This window comes from Chelonoidis abingdonii, chromosome 3, assembly GCF_003597395.2.
Source record: "Chelonoidis abingdonii isolate Lonesome George chromosome 3, CheloAbing_2.0, whole genome shotgun sequence".
NCBI lineage: Eukaryota > Metazoa > Chordata > Testudines > Testudinidae > Chelonoidis > Chelonoidis abingdonii.
The window spans coordinates 140,373,542-140,379,689 of record NC_133771.1 but is presented as its reverse complement, the minus strand read 5'-3'; the positions used below and the strand labels follow the sequence as shown (position 1 = coordinate 140,379,689).

The following is a 6,148-nucleotide window of genomic DNA, read 5'->3' as shown; positions in this document are numbered from 1 at the left end:
ATTAGTGTCTGAGACCATTTTTATGGTGCTCTTAAGAGGCCTGAGGGAGAATTTTGCCTTTGTCTGCTAGATAAAAGATTTGTCTACGCTAAAAAGTTTTGCCAGTTAAACCATATTAGCAATTAAAGCAACCCCCTCAGTTTGGATGCCTATGTGATTATACCAACATAAGAGTACTTATTCCAATTCAGGTACTGAAATAAGCAATAATAGTATACATACATGCATTCTTTCATTATGCAAATTATCTCAAGTCACATCACAATGAACAGTAAATGCAACACACCAGAGTCCTTGGCTTGCAATCTTCCTTCAAGTTTCACAGTCTTTACACAGCTTTGAGAAGAGTGCCATATCATATCCCATCCAACCACCCACATAGTGGAACCACATCTGCCCCACCGTCAGTTCCTGCAACACTCTTTGGCAATCTTCTTCTTCATCTCACCCACGTGTCCTGCAAACTCAAGTTTTCTTTATCTGATCATCTTGATATCAAATATCATTCGTGTAAATCTAGGCACTTGCCTCCTCGTTAGTCATATGTGCAGTACAGCTAATTGTATGCCTGTAGCATTTCAGTTAGAAGGCAGAAAGCCTCTTAAGGTTCTGTTTCCTTAGCATCCATGTTTCACATCCATCTACCAAGATACTGAAGGCAAGAGACTGCAGCAATTTTATTTAACACTTCATGGTAATACCTTTGTTTCTCCAGCTGTGGCTGAGTTTTTCTAGAGTAGTAGTTGTTAGTCCAATTCTATGTTGGATCTCTAAGTGATGGTTAGTGTCCCCTGTAGTCATCGTACCCAGGTTTGAAGTGCTGAACACACTCCAGTGGCTCCTCAGATTTGGATAAAACTATCTCTGCCTTTTCAACACATCTGTCACCACTGTCTTTTCATATGAAATCTTTAGCTCTTTCTTCTCTGCTTCCAATGCCATTCTGTCTAGCAACTTTTGCACCTCCTCTTGCAATGATACAATCAGGGAAACACAGATGACTAATTTTTCATCGAGCCGCAGGTACACCCTCTCCTCTTTTTAAGATTTTTCAAAAGAACAGCTGAAGAGGGTTGGTGGTAGCAAGCAGCCCTCTCTGACACCTACCCTCAAGTCAGACCAACTAGTTTTCTCACGCCCCACACTAGGGCTTGGACAGGTATAATAATACCGGGGCGGGGATCAGCCATACCGGAACTAGTCTTTTGCAGAAACCTCTAAGTGTAAACCAGGCCAAGTGCCTTCAGCAAACCTCCCTCAGTGAAACTGCCTCACCGGGCCCTGCGCAGATCCCAGCCCCAAGGTCCCTACTCGCTTCCCCAGTAACTCTAGATACAAGGGGAAGGGGACTAGAAGGGGTAGCAAGGGGCGGGGAGTCAGGGCGAGGGGGAGGGGCGTAGGGGAAGGGTCAAGGAGAGGGGCATGAGGGGATCAGATCTCTGTAAGAGGAGAGCGCCCCGCCCAAGGACTCTCCCTGCTCCAATCACGCTCTGGGCTGTGTTTCCCATTGGCCCGCAGGACACACGTGATCTCCTGGCGGACGGCCGGCGTCGCTGATTGGTGTCTGGCGGTGTGGGCAGGGTCAGGGGGCGGGCTCTGCGTTTCCCGGGTGACGGAGCAGGAGGGGGCGGCTCCAGTCCCTGAGGCTGGAGGAGGCCGGATCCTGGCCGAGGTGGGCGGCCGCTGTCAGAGGGATAAGAGCGGGGTGGCCGGCTGGCGCTGCGCGGGAACGTGGCGGTGAGAGCGGCGGGACCCGGTAAGGGGGCTGGTGCCCGAACAGGGTCCCGTGCTCTGTGTGGGCCTAAAGTTCCGGGGGAGCTGAACGGGTGCGTGTCTGGGGGGAGCTGAGGGGTGGGGTCTGTGTGGGGCGGGGAGGAGCTGGCGGAGTTCGTTTGTCTGTCTGTCTGTCTGTCTGTCTGTGGGGCGGGCGGGGTGTCTGGCTGAGTCTGGGGTTCCCCCCCACGGGGTAAGGAGGCAGGGGGGTTGCCCGGGCTCCGGGGCGCGCAAAGCCCCTCCCCTCCCCTCAGCGCAGCTTGTGGGCGGGCGGTAACTTTGTTGGTAGCTGGGACAGAGCCGCGTTTGCGGTTCCTCTACCGCTGTCCCTGGCCCCGACTGGCGGGGGGGCTGTTCCCGGGCCCAGGCTCTTCAGCCCAGGGGCAGCGCTGAGCTTGGTGCTATAAGGATTATCAAGGAGCTCGGTCCCCCGCGGCTGTTTGTGTGAGTTAGAGAGGTGGCGTCGGGTGGTGATGGGATTAATTTGCCTCGTTGAGCACCCGCTCTTCAGCAGAGCGAAAACGTTAAATTGTAGTGCTGGGGTAACCGGTTGCTCAAGGCATTAGCAAAAGTCAATTACTAAGTACAGAAAAGACTTTATCTGCAGGAGGAATAGCATTAAGGTGGGAAACGTAGATATGTGCCTTTCTCCCTTCCCTTAGTCCTCTTGGATGATTTCTTTACTCTCTTCTTAACCTTTGTCAGTTTCACAAATCCTCTCCATCACTCTTGTACTGTAGAGTGGTACAGATTGATGCGCGCAGAAAACAGTGCTTACTTAGAGATAACTAAGGAGATCCTTAGTGCAGGTTTCACCATATTTTGTAAACTTAATCGTTTCCCCCCCCTGCATCTTCAAAGTCAAAACTTTAAGGTTTTTTCAGGAGACTAAAATATTGGATTAAGCCAACATTGTTATTTACAAGGAAACATATATTGATTTTTTTTTTGTTTGAGCTGTGTTTTCTAGACAATTTCAGTGGCCTTACAGAGTGCCATAACCAACTGGTAGCACAGCATATTTGGGATGTGTTTTTCTTGATGACATCTGCTGTTGTATGAGATATGCACACCCAGTATCTTGAGATGTGGTTAGGTAGTGTTTTTGTTTTATGTAATATGATTTGATTGAGTTTCAATAAAATGAGTAAATAATGATCAGATTGGTTTAGTTAACATATCACATCTTTTGTATTGTACAATCCAAAGAGCAAATAAGTTATACTTACATAATAGTGTCATTTCCTTTGTTACTTACTGGGCCTTATCTTGTATATATTCATGAGCACTTTAATATCTCTCTTCCCTTGATGGCTCTGCTATATCTTTCCAGTGTTCAATATTTTCTTTGCTATCATTAGTTTTAGCTTTACCTACATAATAGTGTCATAAGCAGTTTATTAAATAGTCTATTTGTATGTGAACAAAGTCTTATTCTATTTAGGTTTTTATGCTATGTTCGTCACTGTATTATTTAAGTGCTTTCAGTAGTGCATCAGGCCATGTGACTAAACATCTGTATGTTCTTTTATCCTCTCCCCAAAGGAAGAAGCATGTGCAATGGAGTGTCTTGTTAAATATATGTGTTGCAATGTGATTCATGTTAGAGAATGAACAAGATATTCTTTGTTTATATTAAATGTAAATATTGAATACCTGCTAATCTATTGGCAATATTTTAGCATATGTTTATGCTGTGTGCATGTCTTATCTTACAGTCCTGTAGGCATAGTGTATGCATACAGTTATCACAATGAAAATGAAAGGTCTCAGTAAATTATTAGTCAAGATCATGGGGCACCGTAAATAGCATAAAGGGGAAAGTGTGTGTGTGTTTTTTGTTTTTATACCTGTCACAATTGTGCATGAAAGAGTGCTGTATAGTTTGATGGAATTTTTCTAATAATATCTGTTTAAAGTTACACCATGACACGAGATGCTAACTCCTCTCTTATTCCGCCCCCAACCCCTTTTTGTAAAAACTTGAGTGGGGAACTTTGTGTACTCAACCTGAACACCTCTTGAAGTTTACTCCTGGGGGAATTCTGTGCCAAAAAAATTAAAAATTCAGCTCACAATATTTTATGGTTCTACAGAATTCTGCATATTTTGTCAAAACAACACAATATAATCATGCTAGTTTCAATTATTTTGGTAATTTATTTCAAAATACTTGTCAGCAAGTATGTTGGTAATAATACAGACAAAAAAGATTCAGGAAATGGGTGGGGTTTTTTTGGACAAATGGATTCCTTACTAGTCCTATTAATACAGAATTTGGAGTAGTAATTCTTTAAACTACAATACAGACATATATTTCCAGAACCCCATGGAAACTATGCAAAGGCTTGGGGGAATCAGAGGTAATAGAGAAGCTGAGAGAGAGGGAAGTAATTACTGGGAAGGAGCCTGGGGAGGGTGATCGGGCTAGTGGGGGAAGTATGGAACAGGGTTGTTTGTGGGGGAGGGGGTTATGGATGGAGGAGAGACTGGGAATTTGGAGAGCCTCTCCCATTCAGTTAGGCACAACTGACCCCTGCCCCTGTGTGCCCCTGCAGCCCCCCTCCCGTTCAGCCCCTGGCTCAGTGCTGTCACCCAACTAACTCCTGAGTATCCCCATGTGCATTGCTCTGTCTGGCCCATGCCTCCTCACCTGGCCACCCTGGGAGGAACATAGTCTTTCTGCTGGCTGACTGCCCTCTTCTGGTGCCACAGCAGCTCCTGCTGGGTGAAAGGTGTAACTGCAGCACCTCTCCAGCAGAATCTATATTCTGCAGAGGGGAAAAAAAATCTCTGGAGGACATGAATTCTGTGTGTGCACAGTGGTGCAGAATTAAAAGGATCAAAGTTGAACTAACAAAACTAATGTTGAACTAGATTTTAAGCCTAAGAACTAGACCTAACATGCAGATGTAGATAAGCAAGGGTGCCTTCCTGTCTGTAAGGTCTTGAGGCAGAAGTGAGGTTGCCTCCAAATGCTGAAACTTCCACCAAGGTGGTGGTGTCCCTGGACTTCGCTTTGGAATTCTATATTTTTATCTATGTCTTTGGCTAGTTTGTCTTGCACATTTGGAAATGTAATCTCCAGCTGTTGAAGGTGTCTCTTGTATCTTCTCATTTCTCCAGAGCCTCCTTGCTGCTGCAAGAAATAGGGTCTCCACTACTCTACTTCTTCTGGGTCCCCTTTCCACCCATGAATAACTCTAGTGCTTGCTGCTGGTTCTTTGCAGAGTTGACTTGTTAGCCTAGCTCAACTAAGAGCAGCCAGCAACATTGCAAAATAGTATTTGAGTTGCTTTGTTCATACTGATGTGGTACTAGGTCTTCTGGAGCCTTGGCCCTTTGTGTTACTAGAGTCAGGCTAAGCATTGTTTCACAGTGAATTATTAGAGACTGTCTACCCTTTCTAGCACTCGGGAGGGAATTGTGGGGTGTCATTAGAGAACTAATGCTACTCGAGCTGTTTTAATGTGTCCATGTTACAGAGTGGTCATGTTAGCAGTTGACAAATTGTGGTAACTCAAGCTTTCGCCTCTTAGGGCAGCATTACTCAAATGAGGCCACCATGGCCACGTGCATCCACCAGTGGCTTTTCTTGTGGCCACAACCACCTGAGCTGTAATTGAGGAGGGACGGGGTAGGGGGAGGCAGTGCCCCCCCCTTTGCTCCTGGATACACTGTCTTGGTGATGGTTGCTAAAGCCACCAATAGGGGTTGGGCCCTGCCCTCTTCTGGAGACACCCAAGGCACAACACTAGAGGAGCAGCTGGTGAGTTCCCCACCTTCCCCAGGGCAGTGGGACTCAGGCTTTGGGCTTCAGTTCTAGGGTGATGGGGTGGCAGGCTCTGGCCACAGGGCTTCATGCTCCAGGCCTGGGCTGTGGCTGCACAGCCCAAGGCCCCAGGCTCCAACTGCATGGCTTTGGGCTGTCCTCTGGCCAGGGGGCTTCAGGCTCTGGCCCCCATTGCCTACCTCTCCCTTCCCCTCCCCTCCCCCCGGGCTTAACTTGTCTCCAAACTTGCCAGGGCTGAGTAAGTCTGCTGTGAAAAGTGATGTGTATGTTTGTTAATATCACTTTTCACAACAGATCTACTAGGTAGCTATAAGTAAATTACAATGATTTGTGCATGTATATGTGCATATTTGTTTTTCCTAAAGCTAATGAAATATTTTAGGAAAAAGTGTGAGAGCAGCCACCAGCAAGAGTTGGTGGCCACTCTGAGGCCACCAAATAATTTGTCCTGAGAACCCCTGTCTTAGGTTGTAAAAGCAGCAGAGAATCCTGTGGCACCTTATAGACTAACAGACGTTTTGGAGCGTGAGCTTTCGTGGGTGAATACCCACTTCGTCAGACACAGGTAGTGGAAATTTCCAG

General features: G+C 46.5%; 1 protein-coding gene across 2 annotated transcripts in view; it reads left to right on the top strand.

The window, feature by feature from the left end:
* The first annotated feature begins 1,576 nt into the window (after window positions 1-1,576).
* The window catches only part of LYST (lysosomal trafficking regulator), a 206,175-nt gene continuing 201,603 nt past the window's right edge, over window positions 1,577-6,148 (top strand). For both annotated transcript variants that reach the window (XM_075064170.1, XM_075064168.1), the window contains exon 1: window positions 1,577-1,756. The gene's annotated coding sequence lies outside the window, so the exon portion shown is untranslated. The remainder of the gene's footprint in view (window positions 1,757-6,148) is intronic.